Below are 27654 nucleotides of genomic sequence, written 5' to 3' on the forward strand. Positions count from 1 at the left end.
CCGAAATAAATTTCAAGTGAATTGTTAGATATCAAAGCTTGATTTGTGGCAAAGGGTTTTGCACTAGTTGAAATGCTTAAGTCTATATGTATATCATCATAATGAAACACAATCCCTAAGAAGATCCAAATAGACTTAAGCATTTCAACTAGTGCAAAACCCTTTGCCACCAATCAAGCTTTGATATCTAACAATTCACTTGGAATTTATTTCGGATTTTCATGGCTCTAAGCCTTTTATTGAGTTGTGACTTAAACACTCTCATGTAAGTCATATGTTCATTACTTTCCAGAAGTAATCAACTTGAATCAAACAATTTCTTTGTAAGTTACAAGCTATTTACTTTCTAAAAGTAACACTATTTCATCATCTTCAACAAGTGATGACTTTAACCTCCTAGGTTTTGAAGAAACAACGTTTTACACAAAACGTCTCATGTAGCCCAGAAAGACCAGTTTCTTGCGACATAACATTCTTTGTGGCTCTTGAATAATTTCTCTCACTCTGTCTTCTAGAAATAAACTTGTATTCTAGAAAGACAGTTTCACGAGCCACAATCCCGTTGTACTCGTGATTATAGTAAGGAAAAATGGGCATTTTTTTCTTCTGAATACTTACAAACATGGTACCCTACCATCTCATATGATTCGTTTTAGATTTAGTGGAAAAATAATTTAGACAAAATGATAAAATCCCCAAAAGGATCAAGTAACTCAAAATAACTTTATTGAAGTCCAAACCATATCTAATAGCGTTTGATTTCTTATCCAACCACACATTATCCCATAATGCGTGCTAAGAGAGATTAATTTGTGATACTATATCACATTTTCTTTGGCTTATATCAAAGTCTTCACTTTGATAATCCCATCACGACTAAATCGTGATTCCTGGAACTCTTTGAACTTCTTCAAAGATTTCTCTATTTACCTTATTAAGTGAACACATTAGTGTCAACCTAAATCGTTGGTAAAAAAAATGATCAACCTATTTTGGATCAATGATTTACAACCTCTATCTCCTTTTCAACCAAAAGGCACGAGACATCTTGCTTTGAATACAAGATACGCATATACCATAAGATTAACAATCTAATGGTTTCAAGAGTACTCGATAACTCTTTACGTTCATCATTCCAGAATTTAAGGTTTAATCTTGGGATACCAATTTGAGTCTCGCATCATCTACATGATGTATCATTCTAGTTTGGATTAGAATATATTCACCTTGATAATGGGCTAGCCATACATCAAACCGTGGTGTATAGGGTCACAAAAGTGAAACCTCCTTTGTATCTTAACAAGTTTATATCCTTATTTAGAGTTTATGCAATTAATAGTCACAATTAAGTACAACTCTAAACCCAAAAACTAGATTGAGTACACAATGACTCTATCTCTCAACATCATTATTGCTAGTCGTTATATTCTAATCATCCTATGTATCAAATACAATGATGAAAACAACCACCAGTTTCTAATATTGATGAAGTAGTACTAGCAAAATTTATGTCAATCAAATAAAAATTTAAAGAAGAAGGTCCCATTAGATGTCCCACAACTAACTTGTTGATTCTTCAATAATTTGGGGTAGTTTCCTTTCTAGCGTCCAACAATTAAGACAATGGAAACTTTATCGGTCGGGATTGATAGGTTTAGTATCGTTATTCTCAATAACTTTACTTTTAACATTACCTTGTATCAATTCCATTCTAATTTTACTTCTTTAAACCTCACCCTTTTCTTAACGGTTTAAGAGAATGCTCCCACTCATATCAATGAGTCTTTGCTAAGAGAAGCGAAATTGAAATTCATGAAGACTACTCTTCATTTGTTTGTTTAGTCTTAAAACTTTCATTGAATTGGTTGCGGTATTTTGGTCAATTTTGATTTCAAACAAATCTACTTACCAAAATGATGTAACGTTTCAAAGTACTTAACTCAATTAAGCATGTGAGAAACAATTCATTGTAAGTAGATATGTTAGTCAAGAATCAAAAACCCTTTTGATCACGAATAACTTTTATCTATACTCTTCACTAGAGATCCTTAGCAATGGTTCATATGAGGTTTTAGAAGCAAATTCATATTTGTCTTTAGTTACGATTTTTTAATGGAGATTTGATTTAAAAATCGAAATGATATCGTATATGAATTGTGGTAAAGAAATAGAACAATATGATAACGGAAAAGTGGAAAACTTAACATTTATCGTTTATTAATACTTGTAAATAACAAGTAAAGCATTTACATAATGACCTCTACCCAACTATGATAAATGATTCCAAGATCCAAATTCATATTAACTTGGGCATCGGTAAAGCCGAATACAACCCTCATTAATATAACTCGGTGGATTAACTCTTTAATCGATTCTACTTTTAGAACTCTTTGTCGATAAAATTACATTAATATTTATCTTTAGCCCGAAACACATCCGGCAACCGTCGAGAATACTTTCGTTGAGTTCAACCCAAATTTCGAATAAATGTGTCCATGATCCAAATTTACATCAACTTGGGCATCGGTAAAGCCGAATACAACCCTTATCTTTATAAATTCGGTGGGTAGACATTTATCACCCACTTCCCCTACGTAACAAGGTTTGTACCCCGGTAAGGCCGAGTGCACTCCCTCATGAAATAGGTTTTCATGGTTTCTACTTTTTGGTAAGGCTAAGTCTCACTTGTTTATTTTAGCGAGAGGTCATGTCAATTTATTATCTATCACGTTTTAAGTGAACTAAAGCGGTGAACTACGATAATTGTAATTGACACGGTCGATAAACTCGATATAAAATGCATGTTTAGTTATGGCGATTTAGGGATGCATGCAACATATAAATAAAAATGCAAAGCATAAATAAAATCCTAGTATGGCCTTCGTAAAATAGTAAATCTAATAAACTATTACAAATTCGGAAACCAACTCCTTTGGTCCCTTGAACTTCGGTCTTGGCACGCATTTCAAGGCAACACTTTCTTTGATGGATCGCCTTCTCGAGTGGCACCGTCTTCAAGGAACTCCGGAATAATTAAATTACATAATTTCCTATTATACATTTGTAATTAAAATAAAAATAAATCTATTAAATTACAAAACGGTGATACGAGATCACAATAATTACAACCGAATCGATATTCCCATACATTTCGGGTAATACCAATTAAAACTAAGGCCATACTAAGTAAAATTACATAATTCAAAAATTACATAAAATTAAAATTATGACAATCATCATAAAATGCAGCATTATAATATGTATGAACATGCTAGATTTTATGCTAAATCGCCTTTAAAGAGCCAATATCGTATATTAATCGGTTTTACGGATTTGCGTGATTTAACCTTTTAAAATCACAATTACTACATAAATTATGTACAAGTTAATTACCCTAACCATCTTAGGACTCAAAATTAGTCTCCACTAATATTTTGACAATAATTAAACTTGTTTTCTTAATATTGTTCATAAATGGACCTAAAATACAAAATTATGCTATAAACTTCAAATTAAATCATAAAAATTTCAAATAATTTCAAAATTTGAAATTTAAACTCATGAACATTCTGGAAAAATACCATGACACTCATAATGTTCAAAACTTAGGTTAAAAATTTCGAAAATTTATCGTGAAAAACAATGTTGCGGTTTATCGATTTTAACAATTTCGACCCTAAAAATATGAGAAAAATTATATTTATCAACTTTTAACTTTTAGATCTAAAATTTATGATAAAAATGCAACATGTGACGTTTTTCCTTTAGTCATGAAGTATGTTTTAGCATTATTACTAATTATAGTCACTATTTATATGATTTTTCATCAAAAATTCATAAATCATGCATAAAGACTTCATTATAGCCAAATATTTTACACACATCTTATAAAATTGCATGTGACAACATACTAAATTTTCATGACCAGATTCGAAATATAACTCATATTAATCTATTTACCCATTTAAATACGATTTTAACTTAAAAAATCCATATATCGAGCAAAACAACTCATTTTATCATGAAACTTTACAGGTCATCATTAGATAATGTATGAGAAAAAATATCCAAAAACCACTGAAACAATCGAAGTTTAGCTATTTTTCGTCCAAAAATGACATTTTTATCATAAAAATCACATTTTAATGCCAATAATCTATAAAATGAACAATAAAATCCATAAATAAATCAAAATGTCCTAAAAATCACTTAGGACCAGAAACTTTTAACATGCAAGGTTATTTTTAGGTTTATCTTCATAAATCCAAAATAATTAGTTTTGTATGTTAATCATATAACTCGGAAAAACTATAAATCGATTTGCATGAAAACAACCTAAGGCTCATGATACCGCTTGTAAGAATTCATTAATCTTATTAATTTACATATTCATATATGTTCAAATTTATTTAGTCATGAAGTAAAAGTTAGATCTTATGCATGCAAACTAAATAACAAGAGATGAGAAAATCGTTTTCTCACCATCAAACATTCGGCCAAATGGGCACAAATGAAGGTCTCCTACCTTCATTTATTCTTGAGCTAGAAAATACATTAGGATGATCATCCATGACTTCAAATAGAAGCCCTCCAATAAGTAGCACCCAAGACTATCCCAAAATCCCACAAAATAATATGTACTAGATATTTGTAATGTGGTTTACCGTAAAATCGATTACTAATACTCATATACTACTACTAGTATTATTAGTGATTGATTTGTACAAATTAGATTCATAAAAATAATTTTTATGAAGAACAAGAGAGAGAGTGGTGTGTTTTCATAAAAACATAAGAGAATGAATAAAAAATTGAGAAAAATCCCTCAATTGTACCTTCTAAAACCGGTGGGTAGGAGAGGTTTTAGGACCTTTTTATTTTTCCTTTTTGTCTTCACAAGACTAATTAGTGTAAGACTAATTAGTGTAAGCCTTTGTCATAGTCAAGTAACTATCAAATGTCATAGACAAATGAATAAGACAAATGAATAAGACAAATCTTCTAAAATTGCCCACCAATTTTCGGTTATCATGTGTAATATGGAGTCCATTTTATTTTTGTTAATTGTACGTCATGTGACATGTGACATGTCTTATGTCATGTTTTAATTTAAAATGCATATTTAAAAAAATTAAATATCATTTACAAATTAAATAAATCATATTTAACAAATTGACAAGTAATTCAAAATTACTTTCACATAAAATGGTCATTTATATACTAGTTAATATAATTCACAACATCTTGTAATTATAACTAACTTATCATTCTCATCTCGCGTGTTTCGCAAACACCGATTAATTTTAGTAATATAACTTCTTAAATTACTAAATAAAATCTTATTTAATCAAAATATAATAAGATGTCATTTTCTCTCTTATGATAATAATTTGTTCAATTTTAAGGAATTAATTAATTTGTATCGACATACAATTAATTAACCTTTTTCAATTAAGGGAATCATTTTTTAGGTGTGACCTCAAGGGATCAACTGATCACCACCGTCGCACGATAGTAATGTCAAACTCTAGCCAGCCAATCATTACCGATATGTGTGGACCAGTTGACTATATATGTAATGTATCATCCCTTTCGTATTCTTGTTATGAGATTTAAATATGTGATCAATATGATCGACAATTGTGGTCGCATTATTGTCGGGGACACTTACTCCAACACGGAGGCGCGCAGTTTCTTGAATATTGGTTCGCAAATCATAGTGAGCTTGGCAATGAAGCGGCTGATGTATTGAACCTGACCGAGAAATCCCCGAATCTCCTTCTCGTTCTTAGGCCGAGGCATTTGTTGAAGGGCTTTGATTTTGGTTGGATCAATCTCAATGCCTCTTTTGCTGACGACATGTCCCAGGAGTTTTCCAGAGGTGACCCCGAATGCACACTTCTGAGGATTTAGTCTCATGTTATATTTCCGCAGACGAGCGAAGAATTTCCGGAGGGCGTTGATGTGGCAGTCCCGTTCTCTGGATTTGACAATCATGTCGTCGACATACACCTCTACCTCTACCTTCTTGTGCAGTGATACCGTCGTTTAGTACCAAAATTAAATTTATAATTCCAAGCTAAAACTATAGCTAGTGATAGTAAGGGTCGAACCACAGAGAGACAAGGTTGATTTTGTTTGCTATTTTTCAGTCTATAAAGTAACAATTAATTGGGGATTTTGAAATTGATTGATTAACTGGCTAATTGCTAAAATGAATATTCTTAACAAGATAAAAAGAGGATCGGGAATTTCGGTTCACCATGGCAAATAACAGTCACCAAGCAACAGAGGTCTTATAATACGGTCTCAGGGAAGATAAGCTAGTCTTTCGATCAAAGCTCAAATAACCTCACGGTCTAATAATTCCCTAGAATTTATCAAAGCTTTCACTCAAGAGAAATTCTAAATCTAAGGATAAATCAAATTACCAATCTTTCAATCTAGCAAAGAAATCTATCAAAAGATAGCGAGACCAATACGGAAGAACTCATGATACACGACAATCCTAATTTAATACCATGGCTCACCTTATTCCCAATCAAAGGAATTACCTACGCATAATCATAACTACACTAATTGCGAAATTAATAATAAAGAACAAATTCAACATGATGGAATCTAACTAGAACAAAGGAGAAGGATTCAATTGCTGAATTTAATTGATGAAACAAAAAATCAAAATAACAAGGAAAAATAAGAAAGAGGAAGAATTGCATAAAAAGCTTACTAATTGAAAATCAAGAACAAAGCATTCGAATCCAAGGTTTCCGTCTCAAGCTAGATCTGAAAACTAAGTTTTTTCCAGAATGAAAACATAACCTAAAAGTTGCTGCGTTCTACTAATAAAAAGATACCCAAAGTTAATTACAAGTTGGGCTTTTAAAAGTCTAACACGGAGATATAATTATCAGCTCGAAATCAGGTCGATCGACAGCCGAGTGGTCGATCGATCGAGTATGCGAACAAGAGCTTCGATCGAGCTCCGGTGGTCGATCGACCAAAAGCATTGTCGATCGATCAAAAATGCTGAGCAGTGGCTCCTTGTTGCTTCCAATCAACTCTTCACTCCTTGCACGCATCCCAAGGTGAGTAAATGCGACTCTCCTTCTTCTTGGCTTCCTTGAACTTGCTTCCGGAGGACGAATTTGGCTTGATTTAGCCCACTTCCGCGCATTCCTACAATAAATCATAGAAAATGCAAAGTAAACCGTTTCGAGAGAAATAGCAGCCTTAAGCTAACAATTATGCATAGAAATACGTGCCAAAACCACGGATAAAGTGTATAGAATATGCACGTATCAAATCTCCCCAAACCAAACCTTGCTTGTCCCCAAGCAAGCACTATGACCCGTATAAAAAAACTAAATGGAACGGAGTACATTTCAGAGCTAACTACAAGTCAATGCCAAACCATTTAATGCCCAAAGTCAACCACTGCAAAGCTTAAATCAAGTGAACAAATTTATGCATATCATAGAATTAAGTCGGGCGTTCGACCTTGCAAGACTCATACAATCGGACTCTCCCGGATCTCTCTTCTCTCAAAGAAAGCAAATGGTAAGATAATATGTAAAAGACAGGGAAGAAAAGTATAGTCTCTCACCTAGACTGCGACCGACAAAACATGTATGCTTGACTAGCATGAATAATAATTCTATTTACCGTACATACGCATAACCACAGTCAAGGACTATCACATGCCGAACTATTGCAAAATTTGGATATGTGAGGCTAAGTGGGAAAGAAGGGGCAAAACAATTATGGGAAAGTGAAGGTAAGAGCCAAGCTAGTACCTAACGAACCATCAGAAACCGAATCCCGTTCTTCCAACTCAACAAAAAGACCATGCCTTTATTGACTAGGCAACACAAAAATCCAAACGAACGCCTCCAAATCAAGAGGTAAGCACATGAGGCGTGTTTTTATTTCAAACAAGACTTTATTATTTTCAAGACTCTTTTTTTTTTTTTTTTTTTTTTCTTGTTTCTATCTTTTTCTTTCATTTTCATTTTTTTCAAAATCTGAATTGGTGGTCGATCGACCAATGATGGCGATCGATCGACCACCCCCGCACACACCAAAGCATTCTCGGTAAAACAACTCATCTTTTTTTTTTTTCATTTTTCTGAATTTTTCCTTTCTTCATGTTTTCAGGCTGAATTAATCCCTTCACTTCTAAAAAATACCCGCTCCAACATTACAAGAGCGAACCAAAACAGCTTAAATCAACAAATTCCTCTACTACTTCCTAGCTTGGCACAATGGTAGGCTAAGTATGGGATGTAGTTTAGGGCAACTGGCAATTTTGGCTTATAGTGGAGTTAATGGGGTAAAATGAGAAAGGGGAAGATGCAATAGTTCTCAAAACATGCAATACCGACCACAAACCAATGCGTATAGGCAATAAGCAATCAAAATTCATACACGTGCAAAACATGAAATGAAGGGAGTAACTACTCTCAATCCTAAATTAACCGGTCATAAATGTCACCAGTTATAGGCTCTATATCTCAGAAGGTATAAGTAGTTTGCCGAAAGTAATGAGTCAAGTCTAATTGCCCGAAATGGATTCCATAACAAAATTTGAGAGGTCACTTTTAATTCTTGCTAAGCAGCTATGAAAAGGCAAGGAATGGCATATTTGACTAATAGAGCAAAATCATCATTAATAACTCCAATCCGACTCAACTATATGCAAAAGTAAACGTGATATTTTTGGTTTTTATGAATTTTTTCAATTTTTTTCTTTGTTTTTTTTTTTTTTTTTTTGAATGGTGAAAATAAAAACAAATGCAAACAGAAATGCACTAAACATGTGACTGAAATGCAATAAAAAACAAATGCAGATGCAAAACAAAAGGCATATGCAAATACCCTCCCCAAACCAAAACGCACAATGTCCCCATTGTGCTCAACAGCAAATCACCAGCAGAAAAACGGGAGAATAAAAGCATAAAAAAAAAAAAAAAAGTAAAAGGAAGCGAAAAGAGAAAGGAAAATGACTCACAAAATACGACCTCCCCAAACCAGCCAAAACGGGGAGGTCACCAGCATCTAATCTCCACCCTCGTAGTCGGAGTCTCTGTCCTCGTCGGACCCTGAGTCACTCTCCTCCTCCTCCTCCTCGGCAAGAAGGAGTGGCCCTCCCGGAAACGGAAGGAGTGGCTCTCCGGAAGTGGAGGGACCGGTAGTGGTGGTGGTAGGAGTAGGTCTGCTAGCGACCGAGGGTAGCCACCCACGGGGGAACAAAGTAAGAAGGGTGAGCCCAGTCACCCTGTGGAAGCATCCCCCCACGAGCTAGCTCGTCGTAGACCGGGTACAGGGCGATGGCCGTGTCCAATCTGTGCTCGTTGAAGCTCCTGTACAAATCACCCAGGACACGTGACATTGCCCTCTGGTCCATGACCGGAGGGACAACTAAAGGAGTAGGTGGTCGAAAAGTGGATGAACCAGCAGTAGGGGTGGTAGTGGAGGTAAGGGGTGCCTGTGACGAGGAGGCACAAGCCCTCCTCGAAGTGCTAGCAGAAGGTGTAGCCGCCACCAGAGGCAGCCTGTAACTAGGCAGGGGCGGCCGAGCTGCCCCCTCAACAGTGGTAAGGGGCAGGACAGGAGGGTAGCGAGTGACAGGGATGCGGTCACAGATGAAAGAATCAATCTTCCACCGCATCTGTCTATCGATCCAATAGACACCCCTCGCGTAACGGAGGTCCATGAAACGCAGCTCAGGGTCGATGGGGTCCTTCTGTCGAGGGAAAAGTAAAACAAGGCGGTTGGCGATACGTGTCACCAATCCGCCACAGGCAATAGTGGTCAAGGTGCCCTCACTTACAGTCTGAAAGTGAGCAGCGGTCAAGTAGGCAATGTTATAGATGCGGGCTCTCCGACGCTCAACGTTCAGATAGCCCGCCAAAATCGACAGCTCAATATTATTCACATTATTAGACTCTTTACGGCCAAAAATGGTATTACACATTAGCCGTAGAAAATAACGAAGAGGGGGCAAGTGGACGGAAGTGCCCGTCCTCCTCGACCCGTAAGTGTCACCGATACAAGACTACATGGCCCGGTGAGTGTCAGAGGGGTCCGAGGTTCGCCCTCGAAGTAAAGACCCGTAAAACCCGCAAAATCAGCAAGTGTCAGAGAATAATTGACATTAAAAAGTCGAAAGGAAATGCGGGGTTTGGTCGCATCGGCCTCAAAGGTCAGTGGAGTCAAAAGCGTAAGAGGAAAAGAATTCAAGGGTCATAACATAGTACGTGAACTCACCATGTCCACTAAACTCATCATACCCGTCCCATTTAGCGGGGACACGACCACTGCTAATGTGACCTAGTTTCTCCAAAGTGTCTTTGTGGAGAAACCGGGTAGCTGTGATCTTTACACTCGAAACAAAGAAGGAAAATTTAGCGCGCTGAATAGGCTTATCAAAGATAACCTACGGATAGTCAGGTAGACTATCCGTAGTGGATTCTATCATCAGGGGCGGTCCTCGTTGCCGCTTAGATGGCCTTTGGCTCGATTGTCCCTCTTGCATTGGCTCTTTTCCCTTTGTCATTGTTGTTACCTGCAAAACAGCCCATAAGCAACGAAAAACCCCTTAGCAATGTCAATATCTGGAAACCCGAATCAAGATCAAACCTGGAAGCGAATTAGGGTTTCGAATAAATTGGGGGAAACGGCTTAAACACGTCCTAACTGCTTATTTGCGTTGAAAAACAAGGGGGAAAGAGTAGACTAAGCAATTAAAGTACAAGGATGACAAGAAATCAAACCCTAGAATCGATTTCCCCAAATCGAGTTTTCGTCTCAAGGGCACATTACTCGAAAATTTCGCATGGAACTTCAGCAAAACTCGAATAAAAGGCATAAAGATAAGATTAGAAACATACCTTGATGATTTCCTTGAAGATTAAAGCAAGAAAGGAAGAGAGTGAGACAGATTTTCAGTTGAAAACGCGAAAAAGGGAGAGGAAATAGGGTTTGGCCTTTTCTGATTTTGGGAAAATGAAAGAATAAAAGAGTAAGGGATGAAGACTTCCCTTATTAGCTTCATTCTGAACCCGCAAAGTGGTCGATCGACCACTTTACTCGATCGATCGACCAGATTACCCGCACATAGCTTCGGACTCTCCTCGTCGGTCGATCGATCAATGGACAGTCGATCGATCGCAAACGCTGGCGTTTAGGCTGTAATTCGTCAGAAATTCCTTTGCCATCATAATTTCCCGTCCTTTCCTCACAAAAATCAAGCACTCCTCCTACGCACTTTGCATAAAATGAATTCCTGCAGAAATTATCAAAGGCGTACAATTTTCCCAAACCAAGAAATTGCAAAATGCATGAAATTAAACAAAAACTCAAAAGAAAGGCGAAATAAATAAATAAAAGAAAACAAAGCAAAATTCCTAAATTACAAAATAATTACAACCTGGGTTGCCTCCCAGTTAGCGCTGGTTTAAGAGGTCCCGCACGACCTTGTTACCTCACTTTTCATCATCTGATAGCGGATCGAAGTACAAAACCTCGACCTTCCCAACATATGCATCTGATCCATGATAGTGCTTCACATATTGGCCATTTACCTTGAACCTTTCTCCAGCAGAGGTCTCCAATTCAACTGATCCGAACTTTATGACAAAATTGTGACCGTATAGGGGCCGGTCCACCTGGATTTCACTTACCAGAAATAAACGGATACGAGCGTTAAAAAGAAGTACCTTATCGCCAATATGGAACTCGCGCTTGATGATTCTCTTGTCGTGCCGCCGCTTTGATTTCTCCTTGTAGATCCTTGCATTGTCATAGGCCGCCACCTAAATTCCTCTAGCTCATTCAAATTTGTGTCATGCGTTTCTCACGAGAGAGGTTAGGATCTAAATTCAAATCACAAATAGCCCACCAAGACTTACGCTCTAACTCGACAGGTAAATGACATGTCTTACCATAAATCAATCGGTATGGTGACATCCCGATTGGCGTTTTAAACGCAGTTCTATAAGCCCATAAGACATCAGCTAACTTAAGACTCAAATCTTTCCGCGATTTAGAAACAACTTTAGCTAAGACTTCTTTCAATTCTCTGTTAGAAACCTCAACCTGACCACTAGTTTGGGGATGATACCCCAAACCTCTACGATGTTGGACACCGAATTTAGTCAATAAAGCACTAAGTTGTTTCTCTTTAAAATGCATTCCCCCATCACTAATGACAACCCGAGGGACACCAAAACGAGGGAAAATGATCTTTTTAAACAGTTTAATCACGGCCTTTGCATCGCAATGGGGGGTAGCAATAGCTTCCACCCATTTGGATACATAATCTACAGCTACGAGGATATATTTATTACCTTGACTGCTCGGAAAAGGTCCTTGATAATCAATGCCCCAGACATCGAAAATCTCAACCTCAAGAATGCCTACCTGTGGCATCTCATGTCTCCTTGAAATATTCCCCGATCTTTGACAAGCATCGCATTCAAAGAACAAAATCGCGCGACAATCTGCATGCAAAGTTGGCCAATAGAAACAAGATTGGAGTACCTTAGCTACGGTCCTGGACGGACCGTGATGACCACCATAAGCAGAAGAGTGGCAAGCCTCTAGGATATCCTTCACCTCCCACTGAGGTACGCATCTCCGGATGAGACCGTCTGCGCATTCCTTGAAAACATAAGGGTCATCCCAAAAATATTGTCTAGCATCATAGGCAAACCGCTTCTTCGCTCGCCATGAAAGCTCGGGTGGTATCCTACCATCACAAAGTTAGCAAAATCAAGAAACCACGGAGGTGGACAAGACCCTGAAGTAGTAATTGCTAACAAACTCTCATCAGGAAAAGAATCATTAATAGGCAACAAATCCTCCCTTTCTGTCAGCTGCAGACGAGATAGGTGGTCAGCTACCACATTCTCTGCTCCTTTCTTATCTCTGATCTCCAAATCAAACTCCTGCAAAAGGAGTATCCACCTCAAAAGTCTCGGTTTCGCATCTTTCTTAATAAAGAGAGTCTTCAATGCTGCATGGTCAGTATAAACAATAACCTTAGAACCTAACAAATAAGACCGAAATTTGTCTAAGGCAAAAACAACAGCTAGAAACTCTTTCTCAGTGGTAAAATAGTTGACTTGAGCCTCATCCAGAGTTCGGCTCGCATAGTATATGGCATTCAAAGCTTTATTCTTTCGCTGTCCCAGAACTGCACTGATCACATAATCGCTGGCATCGCACATGATCTCAAATGGGAGGTCCCAATCAGTAGCCGAATTGGCGCAAAACTAGGGCCTCCTTTAACCTGTTAAAAGCGACATGGCACTCATCGGTAAATTCAAAGACAAAGATCCTTAAGGAGCAATTGTGTAAGTGGTTTAGCAATTTTTGAAAAATCCTTAATGAAACGCCGGTAAAAACCAGCGTGACCAAGGAAACTCCTCACTCCTTTAACATTCACGGGAGGAGGTAATTGCTCAATCACTTGTACCTTTGCCTTGTCAACATGTATACCTTTATCAGAAATCAGATGCCCTAACACAACTCCCTCATTGACCATAAACTGACACTTTTCCCAGTTTAAAACAAGATTAACATCTATACAACGCTGCATGACTTTATCAAGGTTAGCTAAACAACGATCAAAGTCACTGCCATAAACTGAGAAATCATCCATGAATACTTCCATAATATTCTCTATATAATCAGAAAAAATCCCCATCATGCACTTCTGAAAGGTAGCAGGGGCGTTACACAATCCGAAAGGCATTCTACGATACGCAAAAACACCCTGTGGACAGGTAAAAGTAGTCTTACTCTAATTGTCCGGATGAATAGGGATCTGAAAGAACCCTGAATATCCGTCTAGAAAACAGAAAAATTTGTTAGAAGCAAGTCTTTCAGTCATTTGGTCAACAAAAGGGAGGGGGAAATGGTCTTTCTTGGTGGCGGCATTCAACTGTCTATAATCAATGCACATCCGCCACCCTGTCACTACTCGAGTTGGTATTAATTCATTTTTATCATTTTTAACCACGGTAGTCCCTCCTTTCTTTGGGACCACCTGAACTGGGCTAACCCACTTGGAGTTGCCAACTGTATAAATAATACCTGCATCAAGTAGTTTCATCACCTCAGCCATAACAAATTCCTGCATCTTCGGGTTCAACTTGCGTTGACCACATGCAAGGCTTGTGGCCCTCTTCCACTCTATCCTATGCATACAAACATCGGGGCCGATGCCCTTAATGTCATCCAAAGAGTAACCCAAAGCCTTCCCGTTTTTCTTAAGTACACACATCAAAGCAGACAGCTGGTCATCGTTAAGCTTAGAGCTAATAATGGTTGGGTACTGCTCCGTATCATCTAGAAAAACATACTTAAGATTAGGAGGAAGTGGCTTACGCTCTGGCACCTTTACCTCTACAGCATAGACAGAATCAGCTTCAATGGTGTAGCAAGTGTTCACCAAATTATCATTGGCCAGGCTCAAAAGCATCTCATCTTCTTCTTCATTGAGCTCGTAGCTCTCCATTAAGGTAACCAAAGCATCTGGCTCCTCAGCATTCTCCACTGTATTACCTGCACACTCATCTAAATGGGTTAGATCAACTAAGGGATCCTTGGCTAAGGATTCCCTCCAATTACAAGTAACAGCCCTGTCAACAATATCAATAGAATAACACGTATCCTCATCAGCAGGTTCAGTTGCCTTGTGAGCAAGACTGAACTCAATGGTGTCATCCCCTACCTCTAAGGTGATGGTTCCGCGTTTGACATCTATCACAGCCCCAGCTGTATGTAAGAACGGTCTGCCTAAAATAATAGGTATCTGACTATCCTCTGCAATGTCCAAAACAACGAAATTGACAGGAATAAAAAACTTACCCACTCGAACGGGTACGTCCTCTAGAACACCTATAGGTCTCTGAGTCGATCTATTTGCCATTTGAACGGTAATATCGGTCACCTTAAGTCTACCAATGTTTAACCTTTCGCAAACAGAATATGGCATGACACTAACACTGGCCCCTAAGTCACAGAGGGCCTTTCCAATTACGTGGTTACCTATAGTGCAAGGAATTGAAAAACTACCCGGGTCCTTTAATTTAGGTGGCACATTAACTTGTGAAAGAGCATTACATTCCTCCACAAAAGCAACATTACCATCATCACGAAAATTTCTCTTACGATTCAAAATATCTTTCATAAATTTAGCGTAAGAGGGTACCTGGGTAATTAAATCGAAAAGGAACCGTTACCTCGAGATTCTGGACCATCTCCAGAAACTTACCAAACTTACGCTCCAGCTTGGTAGCCTTCAAACGCTCCGGATACGGGACTGCAACACTGGCCGTAGGATCAGTAACCTTCGGCCTCCGTAGGTTTAATACCCCCGTCAAATCATCAATGAGTGACGAGTCATGCAAACTAGTTGACGGATTTGCATCCTGCTCTGGAGATCCAGTCGATCGACTGGTATGGGTGGTCGATCGACCAAGTAAGCTGGGTGTGAACAGTTCATGTCCAGAATTAACGTCATCAGGTATCTCAGTCGATCGACTGAGGATGTTGGTCGATCGACTGGATGTGCTAGGTGTGAATAGTTTCTGACCAGAAACTATTTTGTCTGACAATTCAGTCGATCGACTGGGAATGTTGGTCGATCGACCAACAGTACTGGCATTCAGACTCGTTTTTGCATCAGAATTCAAACGAGCTTCTTCATCATTTCCCGAGTCTTCCTTTGGCTTGTCGGGACTTTCATAAGAAAGCCCACTTCTGAGATTGATGGCATTGATCATCTCAACCGGCCCTTCACATTTGTTTGAAGAATTAGCGGCTTGCTTAGCCTCCATATTCTCCAATTGTTTCACAAAATTCCGTGAGGACTCAATCCCGGCTGCTTCCATATTCGCCACTTGAACCAAAAGGAGTTGGACCATCTCTCTTAACTTCTCGATCTCATCTAAGTTTTGAACAGGAATTTCGACTTTCTCCTTGGAAGCTTCAGAAGTCTCGAGCTTCTCGAGACGGGTAGAAATGGAAGTCATAAGTGTCACAACAGCAGTCATTTCTTCACTTTGCTTTCGTGACTTTCCACGTGAACTTCCAAACTCAGCTTTATGGACTGCCATCTCCTCAATGGTGTTCCAACCTTTACTTTGACCGGTATTATTTTGGAACCTACCATTAGCAGCTGCATCCAAAATGACCTTGTAATCATCATATAAAGCATTGTAAAATAGGTTGCAAAGATACCATTGCTGGAAACCATGATGAGGGACAGCTCGGACCAAACGTTTGAAACGTCCCCATGCTTCACAAAAATCTTCGTCGGCTCCTTGCTGAAAACTCGTGATTTTACCCTTCAAGGCATCAGTCTTTGAAAGCGGGAAGTACTTCTTGTAGAAGGCTAGTCCTAAAGACGTCCAATCGGTGACTCACCGCTACTACTCTATCGAGGTAGCGGTACCAATCTCGCGCCGAATCCTTCAAGGAGTATAAGAACATAAACCCCTTTACTTCATCTTGAGTTACCCCCTCCGGTACAGGTATTGAACAATAATAGTCCGTGAAAATTTCCATATGTTTCAAGGGGTCTTCATCCGGAGACCACGAACCGATTCCGTTCCACTAAATCAATATAAGAGGAACGAAACTCGAATTTACCTAGGTAGTAGGGGTAGGTAAATGCGCCCCTTAAGAAGGTGGTGCGCCTTTGGCTGAAAATTATCGTATATCGTAGCCATAACTTCCAAAGTGAGAGTACTCAAGTCTTCCTCTCAAAAACCGTCTTCTAAATCGTGCAAAAGCAAAACTAGAAGCAAAGGTAAGCAACGGCCTCAAGGAACAAAAGTTCCTTGAGATAAGAAAAATAAACTAAAATAAAGCAAACGAATTACACCGTCTCCCCAAGAACGGCGCCAAAATTTGATACAGTCGTTTAGTACCAAAATTAAATTTATAATTCCAAACTAAAACTATAGCTAGTGATAGTAAGGGTCAAACCACAGAGAGACAAGGTTGATTTTGTTTGCTATTTTTCAGTCTATAAAGTAACAATTAATTGGGGATTTTGAAATTGATTGATTAACTGGCTAATTGCTAAAATGAATATTCTTAACAAGATAAAAAGAGGATCGGGAATTTCGGTTCACCATGGCAAATAACAGGTCAGTCAAGCAACAGAGGTCTTATAATACGGTCTCAGGGAAGATAAGCTAGTCTTTCGATCAAAGCTCAAATAACCTCACGGTCTAATAATTCCCTAGAATTTATCAAAGCTTTCACTCAAGAGAAATTCTAAATCTAACGATAAATCAAATTACCAATCTTTCAATCTAGCAAAGAAATCTATCAAAAGATAGCGAGACCAATACGGAAGAACTCATGCTACACGACAATCCTAATTTAATACCATGGCTCACCTTATTCCCAATCAAAGGAATTACCTACGCATAATCATAACTACACTAATTGCGAAATTAATAATAAAGAACAAATTTAACATGATGGAATCTAACTTGAATAAAGGAGAAGGATTCAATTGCTGAATTTAATTGATGAAACAAAAAATCAAAATAACAAGGAAAAATAAGAAAGAGGAAGAATTGCATAAAAAGCTTACTAATTGAAAATCAAGAACAAAGCATTCGAATCCAAGGTTTCCGTCTCAAGCTAGATCTGAAAACTAAGTTTTTTCCAGAATGAAAACATAACCTAAAAGTTGCTGCGTTCTACTGATAAAATGATACCCAAAGTTAATTACAAGTTGGGCTTTTAAAAGTCTAACACGGAGAAATAATTATCAGCTCGAAATCAGGTCGATCGACAGGCCAGAGTGGTCGATCGACTGAGTATGCGGAACAAGAGCTTCGATCGAAGCTCCATGGTCGATCGATCAAAAGCATTGTCGATCGATCAAAATGTTGAGCAGTGGCTCCTTGTTGCTTCCAATCAACTCTTCACTCCTTGCACGCATCCCAAGGTGAGTAAATGCGACTCTCCTTCTTCTTGGCTTCCTTGAACTTGCTTCCGGAGGACGAATTTGGCTTGATTTAGCCCACTTCCGCGCATTCCTACAATAAATCATAGAAAATGCAAAGTAAACCGTTTCGAGAGAAATATCAGCCTTAAGCTACCAATTATGCATAGAAATACATGCCAAAACCACAGATAAAGTATATAGAATATGCACGTATCATGCATCATATCATGTAAGAGAGTAGTAGCGGTTCTTTGATAAGTAGCCCCGGCGTTGATGAGACCGAAAGGCATGACCGTGTAGCAATATGTACCCCACTGTGTAGTGAACGCAGTCTTGTGCATGTCCTCCTCAGCCATTTTAATCTGGTTGTACCCAGCATATCCGTCCATGAATGATAGGAGAGCATGTTTGGCAGTATTGTCCACCAGAATGTCAACATGTGGCAAAGGAAAGTCGTCCTTTGGACTCGCCTTGTTTAGATCCTTGAAGTCGACGCAAACCCGAATTCTTCCGTCCTTCTTTGGTACGGGCACAATGTTGGCCACCCAATCAGAGTATTCAGACACTTTGATGAAACCAGCCTTGAACTGTTTGTCCACTTCTTCCTTGATTTTCAGGGCTCATTCAGGACGCATCCGGCGTAGCTTTTGTTTCACAGGTTTAGCTCCGGGTTTAATGGGTATCCGGTGCTCAGCGATTTCCCTGTCAATCCCAGACATATCTTTGTAGGACCAGGCGAACACGTCCTTGTATTCGTGTAGGAGGTTGATGCGTGTCTTTCATATGATGTTTTACATCCTATTTTCCACGCATTTCAGAGCTCATTTGTGTAGTTTAAGCTACCATTTCCCCTATTTCCGTCTATTTTCGTGTTTTTGTACATTATTGTAGAAATGTGAAGAATTCAACGGAAATTGAGCTAAATCCATCCCCGAGTGTCTTGTATTGCATTTGACGTGAAGCATTCGCTTAAGGAACGAGCTTGGTGCGCATTCTAAGGCCCAAAAGACAAATCCACGAGATTATAGAAGTCAAGTGTCAGCTACTTCAGTCGATCGACCACTACCTTCAGTCGATCGACCAACTTGCGGGTTCCAGAGGCTACTGTACACTGCTACTCAGTCGATCGACCGCCACTCTTAGTCAATCGACCACATTGCTGCTTCAGACGAGAATTAAAAGATCAAGGAACTTGAAGCCCATTGTGTTTATGTTTTAATAATAAGTGTTACGTATATTTCCTATATAACGTAACCTAGTTTATAGGGAGATTCATTCAGAAATTTACCTAGTTTTCTACTAGTTATTTAGCCAGTTTTCCAACATTCAACAGTTAGGGTTTTTAATACTATTTCGTACAATTAGTTTTGCATTCGGTTTCTGGATCTCTTGCCGCAATTCCAATCGGTATTCTTCTGCTAATAATTCAGTTTGCTTTATTATCGCTTTGTAGGATAGAATTGCTAATTAGTTTCCCAAAATCGATTCATCGTTTATGTTAATTGTTTGTTCATTATTTAAAGCATTAATTCTTCTGTCTATTTTATTGGTTTTATTGTTGTTATCACCCTTAATATGAGTAGCTAAATAGTTTGTGCTAGGATGTAGGGGAATTATAGTATAGGCGGCAATAGAATGAATACGGCCTGATCGCGTGTTCGTCGATCGACTGCCATACCTGGTCGATCGACTGACCACGTGAGGTTTACCCTCGTTTTAATTGATTTAAATGTTGTGTTTGACGAATCGAATGCATGCGGCTAGTTGAATGCTTAATATATGACTGACACATTAGATCAAGAAATAGGGACAGTTGTTAGATCACTAATTAAAATGACTAAACTATGCTGAGATCGAAAGATAGGTAAAGTTTGGACCGTTAGTCACTTTTCAGGACGAAAGTTATATTAGTGATATTAGGGACCTATAGCGAGATCGAAAGATGCTATTTGTTAAGAGTGGACCGAGAGGACCTCTTTATTTCCCGCCTAATGTGTTTGATTTAGACCTGTTTAATATGCTGCCGCCGAAACTATAGTGAACCGACCATCCTAGTACCCCTTCTTTTATCTGTTTTAACCGTTTATTTAGTTTATTGTCTTTTATTGCTATTGGTATAGACCAAATCAAATCAACCCCCACTTTCGTTACCTTAGACAAAATTAGACAATTAGAAATTACATTCGCCTCCTAGTGGTTCGACCCTGTTACCACTAGCCTAGGTTAGTTTTAATAGGAAATTATAAATCTTATTTTTGGTGCTCACAACGACGGGTATCAAATTTTGGCGCCGTTGCCGGGGAGGCAATTGTTCTAATTTTTAGTTGTTTTTATTCAGTCTTTCTTTAGTTTAAGGGACTTCCGTTCCTTAAACTTTTCTTATATTCTTTTTGTAGTTTCTTCTTATGCGCAGGTCACAGGGTGGTGAACTAGTACCATTCAATACTGAGATCGAGAAATCCTTGCGCGAGTTGAGACGATCACAAAGGGTATTACTGACAGAGGAAGAGCTAAGTACTCTGTCAATTTACTACGAGAACGCTCTATTCGAAGAAGATCCACCTACATCTCCTGCCTCTACTTCTTCAAATGAGACAGTCACTTCTCCGAAATTCCAGTCATGGTGAAGAAGCAACTATTGCTAGTCACTCGGAGCCGACACCGCGAATCTCTACAAAGGATTCGAACTACCTGGGAGGCGAAAAATTCGAGCCAAGCCTTCCTATATTAACCTGGTTGAGAGAAACTGTTCGGGGAGCCGCAAATGAAGATGCGCCAAGCGTATGGAGATTTTTATTGATTATTGCTTTGCTCTATACCCCGCCGACCGGTGTGACCCAAGACCGGATCAAGGAGACCATGTTCATTTTCTCCCTTCGTGATGCTTTGCGCAAGGGAGTGGTATAGAGATCCGGATCAAGCCGCTCATGGGATCACCGACTGGAATTCATTGGCCTTGGCATTCTACAAGAAATACTTCTCTGCCTCGAAGACAAATGCCATTAGAGCTCAGATCACGAGCTTTAAACAGGGGCCTGATGAGAACTTTCAAGAAGCTTGGGTCCGTTTCAAGAAACTGGTGCGAACCATACCGCACCATGGGTTCGAAAAATGAAGTCTTTGCAATCAGTTCTATAATGGGCTGTATGACGATCAGAGGGCTATTTTGGATGCTGCAGCCAATCGCCGATTTGCTGAAAATATGGGAGAGACTAAGAGGTGGAAGATCATTGATGACTTAGCCACCCATAAAGCTGAATATGGGAATTCCAGAGGCAATCAAAGGAGAGCTGCTGAATCTTCCTCGTTTGCTGCACTAGAAGCTCTCACTGCAAGGTTTGACAAATATGAGTTGGGAGGAGCTTCTAAAGGAGGGATGTACCATGTTAATGCTGTTTCAGACGGTCCTTTAGTCTGTAGAAGATGTGGAGCTGAGGGGCATGTCTCAGAAAATTGTTCTGTCCCCTTTGAGTCTTGCGCTGCCTTTCAACATTATAGGCAGACAAACACGTACTATAAGCCGAATGTCCACCCCAACTTGAGGTGGAGTAGCCAGAATGTCCTGAATCCGACTCAACCTCCACAACAACAGCAGCAGCAAGCCTATGTGCCTCCACATAAGCAGCCATATCAAAAGCCTCCGTATGTTCCTCAGCAGCAGCAACAACCCCAAAATTCCGAGTTCACCCAGTTGAAGAACTTATTGCTGAAGGAGTCCCAAGCTAGAAAGGCCGGGATGAAGATGCTAGAGAGCCAAATTGCTCAATTGGCTAGCAAGAATACCACTCGAGCTCCGGGACTCTTACCGACTCAAACCGACCAAAAAGAGACCCTAAATGCCATAACTTTGAGGAGTGGGTCCACCCTGGAGGGGCTTGCTATGGTCGAGGGTGATGCTGCAAAATATGAGGCGAAACCGAGTCAAAACAAAGCTGGAACGAGCAAAGGAAAGAAAAAGGTGTCTACCAGGTATATCAGTCGATCGACACATACCCTATCGATTGATCAAGTGCGAGTTCGAAGCTTCTGTCTGTTCAACTCAGTCGATCGACTAACATCACTGGTCGATCGACTGAGATCGCTGCTGATAGTGAGATTTTTCGTCCTCCGATGCCCGACTGTTGGAATATGTGTCCTCCGACAATAATGCGATCACGACTGTTGATCATGATGATCACATGTTTAAATCTCATTATAAAGAATACAATTGGGAAGTAATATTGTTCTTCAATCAACCGGGTCAACATATATCGGTAATGATTGGCTAACTAGAGTTTGACATTACTTAGTCGTGGCGACGGTGGTGATCAGTTGACCCCCTAGGTCATACCTATAGGGCAACACTCTTAATTGATTATTTAATTAATCGTATAATGTTACGAGTTAATTAAATTACTTGAAAATTGACGGACGATTTTTGGAAGTAAAATTTACGTATCAAATTGAAATGTGATTAAATGAGATACGGTCTGAGTAATTGAATTGTATCATTACTCGGATGAAATTAATGTTTAAAGAAACAATCGAAATTGAATGAATTATTATAAATACAATCGGTTGTAATTTATAAATGGTAAAATATTTTGGCACAAGTAATTATGAAATTACTAAGTCGATTTTTTGTATGTGACGTATTTTTATTAATACGTTGATTTTTAATATGTTAAAAATACATAACAAATTTATATCACATATGACATGTGACATATTGACAATTGACAAAAATAATATGGAATCCATATTATCAAGTGGGCCAAAAATTAGAGGGTTTTTGAGCTAATTATATGTTGATTGTAATTAGTGGAAGGCATGATGATTACACTAGTCACTAGCCATGCAAGCCTATTGTTCATTGTGAAGAACAATTTTTCCATGCATTGGCTCCCCTAAAGCCCTCCTCTTACACGGTTTTGAGAAGACAAAACCTATGATGGTTTTTCCATAACTTTTACCTAATAATATACAAAAGGTTGTAAAAATATTATCATTCATTCAATCATCCAAAATACAATTTCTAGAGAGAACTAAATCCTCCTCTTCTTCTCTCTAAAAACCGAAATATTTAAGAGTTTATAAATATTTTTGGTTCAATTTTCTACTAATTAATATTATACTAGTTCTTGTAATATTAATTAAATTAAGAGAAAGCTTTGGGTATTAATCCTAAGGAGAGATCCTATACTTGGATCTTTGTTCTTCCATAAGGGAAAGCTCAAGAACAAGAGAGAAAGGTGATCTCTCTTGTGCCCATTAAACCGAAATCATCAATGTAAGGACATGATTTCTCCTCTATTTTTATATTGTTTGCATGCATAAAATCCACATTTAATTTTATGACAAATTAATTTCGACATATATGAGTATGTTAGTATGTATATGAATCTACATTTCCTTCAATTGGTATCAAGAGCCACGGTTGTTTGCATGCAAATCGGTTAAAAGTTTTTCCGAGTTATAAGAATAACAAATAAAACTTGTAAAATTTGTGTTATTATGAGATATCACGAAATTAATCCATGCATGTTAATATTTCTGGTCCTAAAATGTTTTAGGATATTTTGGTTAATTTTTCGGATTTTTATTGTTCGTATTATACAATAATGGCATTTAAATATGATTTTATGAGTAAAAATGTCATTTTTGGTCTAAAATTAGCTATACTTCGAATTTTCCATTGATTTTTGGATATGTTGTCACATATATTATTTTGAAATAACCTGTAAATTTTCATAATTTTTGGACTTGTTATGCTCGAAAATTGAATTTTTCATTATTAAATTCGGATTTAAGTGAAAAATAGGTTAATATGAGTTAAATTTCGAATCTGGTCATAGAAAATTAATATGTTGTCACATGAAATTTTACAATATGTGTGTAAAATAATTGGCTATAAAGAAGTCTTTTTGCATGATTTATGAATTTTTGAAGAAAAATAGCATAAATAGTGACATTATTAGTGGAAAATTAATAAAACATAATCTATGACTTAGGAAAAATGTCTAATGTTGCATTTTATTATATTTTTCAGATCTAAAATTGAAAAGTTAGTGAAAATAATTTTTCCATGTTTTTATGATTATTTTATTAAAAATCGATAAACCGCAACATTGTTTTTCCGGAAAAATTTCGAAATTTTTAACCTAAAATTTTGAACATTATGAGTGTCATGGAATTTTTCCAAAATGTTCATGAATTTAAATTTTGAATTTTGAATTTATTTGAAATTTTGTGATTTATTTGAAGTTTAATAGCTTATTTTTGTAATTTTTGGTCCATTTATGAACAATTTTATAAAATATGGGTTAATTATGGTCAAATAATTAGTGAAGACTAAATTTTGAGTCCTAAGAGGTTAGGGTCATTAACTTATGCATAAATATGAGTTTATGTATTTTTGTGATTATAAAATGTTGAAATCACGCAAATCCGTAAAAACCGAGTAATATACGATATTGGCTAATTAAAGGCGATTTAGCATAAAATTGAGCATGTTCATACATATTATAATGCTGCATTTTCTTTATGATTGTCATAATTTTTGAATTATGTAATTTTACTTAGTATGGCCTTAGATTTAATTGGTATTTCCCGAAATGTATGGGAATATCGATTCGGTTGTAATTTTATTGTGATCTCGTATCACCGTTTTGTAATTTAATAGATTTATTTTATTTTAGTTACAAATGTATAATAGGAAATTATGTAATTTATTATGTAATTTTATTCATTCCGGAGTTCCAAAAGACGGATTTCTTCAAGAATGGCGATACATAAAGACGGTGTTACCTCGAGATGCGTGCCACAACCGAAGTTCAAGGGACCAATGGAGTTGGTTTCCGAACATGTAATAGATAAATAGTTTTCTATTTTAGGAAAGGCCATACTAGGATTTATTTATCTTTATGCTTGCATTTTATTTTATGTCACATGCATTGCTAAATCGCCATAACTAAACATGCATTGTCATTTTATCGAGTTTATCGACCTTGTCAATTAGAATTATCGTAGTTCACCGCTTTAGTTCACTTAAAACGTGATAGATAATAAATTGACATGACCTCTCGCTAAAACAATTAATTGAGACATAGCCTTACCAAATAGTAGAAACCATGAAAACCTATTTCGCGAGGGAGTGCGCTCGGCCCCACCGGGGTACAAACCTTGTTACGTAGGGGAAGTGGGTGATGAATGTTAATCCACCGAATTCATGTTGATAAGGGATGTATCGGCCACACCGTGCCCAAGTTAATGTGGGTTTGGATCATGGACACATTTATTCGAAATTTGGATTGAACTCAACAAAAGTATTTGATAAGGGATGTATCGGCCCCACCGTGCCCTTGTCGATGTGTTTTGGGCTATAGATAATTGTTAATGTAATATTATCGACCAAGAGTTCTAAAAGTAGAATCGATTAAACGTTAATCCACCGAGTTATATTGATAAAGGATGTATCGGCCCCACCGTGCCTAAGTCGATATGAATTTGGGTCTTGGAATCATTTATCTAGTTGGGTAGAGGTCACTAGAAAAATGCATAAAACTTGTTTAAATCATACATTTTTACGAGTATTATTAAAACGACAATTGTTTTACTCCTTATATTTTGTTTTGCAGACCACTTCTTTTTCATAACAAATGGCAACACCAACACCAACTCCTAATGCTACACCTCTCGCTAGTTCGTCTTGGCTCCGATCCTTTATGGATCGATGTAAACTTGAAAAGAATGGGTCAAATTTCTCCGAATGGGATGCCCAACTCAAATTAGCCGCCGAAGGTGACGACAAGATTCGTTAACTTACCGAGGCCTCTCCACCCGAACCCTCCACTAGGTCCACCGCGGCCACTAGGGAAGCATATGAGGCTTACCAAAAGGAGTCCGCCGCAATGAAAAATGTCTTGATATTTGCGATGGAGGCGGACCTCCAAAGGAGAGCCTTTAAAATGGGCAATGCTAATGAGATTTACTCCAAACTTGTGACCATGTTTTCACAAACTCCGCGGATCGTCCAATATGAGGCGGCCGCGGCATTCTTTGATCTCGACTTCAAAGAGGGCCAAAAGGTTAGCCCTCATGTGCTCAAACTCATGGAGCTTGTCGAGACCTTGAAAATTCAAAAGGTTGAAATCCCCAAAGAACTCATCGTAGATAGGATTCTACACTCCTTGTCCAAAGTCAAGGCATATGTGCAATTCCGGGTGAATTTCAACATGCAAGACAAGGATGTGTCTCTTGAGGAGTTGCACAAGTTACTTGTGCAAGCCGAGAGGGACATGGGGTTAAATGTGAACCCTCCCAAGGATGTGCTTAACATAAGCACTAAAAGTAAGGGGAATTTCAAGAAGAATGGGAGGAAGGGCAAGAAGCAAGCTCCCACATTCACCAAAGCTAAGTCTTGTGAAGCTAGCACCTCAAAAGTCAAGAAGGGTCCTCTTGATAAATGCCATTATTGTAATGGCATGGGACATTGGAAAAGAAATTGTTCCAAATACCTTGGTGATATCAAAGTGGAAAGATTACTCCAAAGAGGTAAATGACTATCCTTCTTTTATGTTTCTAATTCAACTATGGTATTATGATGCAAAGTTGTTATAATGTATCTCCCTTTTTATTGTAAATAGGGCCTCCACCAAGCAAAGACAAGGGAAAGGAAAAGCAAGCATGAAAAACCATCAAGAAGCTAGGGATAGCTTTTATGGAGCTTTGCTTTTCATTGTCTTACTTTAAATTTATGTTTTGAATCTTTAGAACTTTAAGTTTCCGTGTTCGACATGGAAAAGTATTTCGGATAATGGTTTGTATTTTGGATGATGGTGACTTGGTTTGCAACCCAAGTCACCCGTTTTATCATTTATCCTTTTATGTTCTAAAATTCATCTTTAAATGCTTGCACTTTGAAACATAAGATTAGTCACTTAAAGTGATCTAATAGACAAATATAATGACGGGTTTCATTATATGTCCACATGCTTAAGGCTTGTGTATGATCATTTATAAAGCGATTTTGAGTCTATGAACTCTCTTAAAGGTATGTAAATCACCAAGTACACATATGAAATCAATAACTATTAGTCTATCCATGAGATAGTTCTCCTTATACTTCAACATCATTAATTTGTGTCTCATATGCTATCTTTGAATATATAGTGTATTTATTCTAAAGATAGAGTGGGAGAAAAATGAGGACACAACACACAAGGCAAGATAAAATTGTGTACTTGTGTAAATGAAGATCTACGCAAGAGAAAATGATTTGAATGAAGGTATATCTATTTACATAGTATGCCGAATAGATGAGATGTATGGTCTCAAGTTAGCTCTATATGACTAAAGAGACCAAGTGTAGTAAACATAAGAGATTATTCTCAAGATAACTACACGAGGAGACCAAAAGAAAGTTTTGGAAGAAAAATGACTAATGTAAAGTCTTAACAAGTTTTTGACTAAGTTTATGAAACATTTGACCAATAGTTTCAACCTTGAGATTTACTTAAGAGCCTAAATGAATCATAGTAACATACTAGTTATGATCGAGTTGCAAGGATTGATATACCGATATCTTCAATGGGCAAAGTTTTAACCACGCAGATGTCATGCTTAACCTCACTATGAAATGGTTAAACCTCCTTCCAAAAGGGTATTTGCGAAGGATGTATTCTAAATATTGTTTA

At 37.8% G+C, this 27654-nt stretch overlaps 1 non-coding gene across 1 annotated transcript; it reads left to right on the forward strand.

Annotated features, from left to right (window-relative positions):
- Positions 1-16260: 16260 nt before the first annotated feature.
- LOC141636620 (small nucleolar RNA R71) lies at positions 16261-16369 on the forward strand. The gene has a single exon (XR_012541225.1). It is a non-coding gene; the product is annotated as a small nucleolar RNA R71 (small nucleolar RNA).
- The last annotated feature ends 11285 nt before the right edge of the window (positions 16370-27654 follow it).

The sequence above is a fragment of the Silene latifolia genome, chromosome Y (genome assembly GCF_048544455.1).
Source record: "Silene latifolia isolate original U9 population chromosome Y, ASM4854445v1, whole genome shotgun sequence".
NCBI lineage: Eukaryota > Viridiplantae > Streptophyta > Magnoliopsida > Caryophyllales > Caryophyllaceae > Silene > Silene latifolia.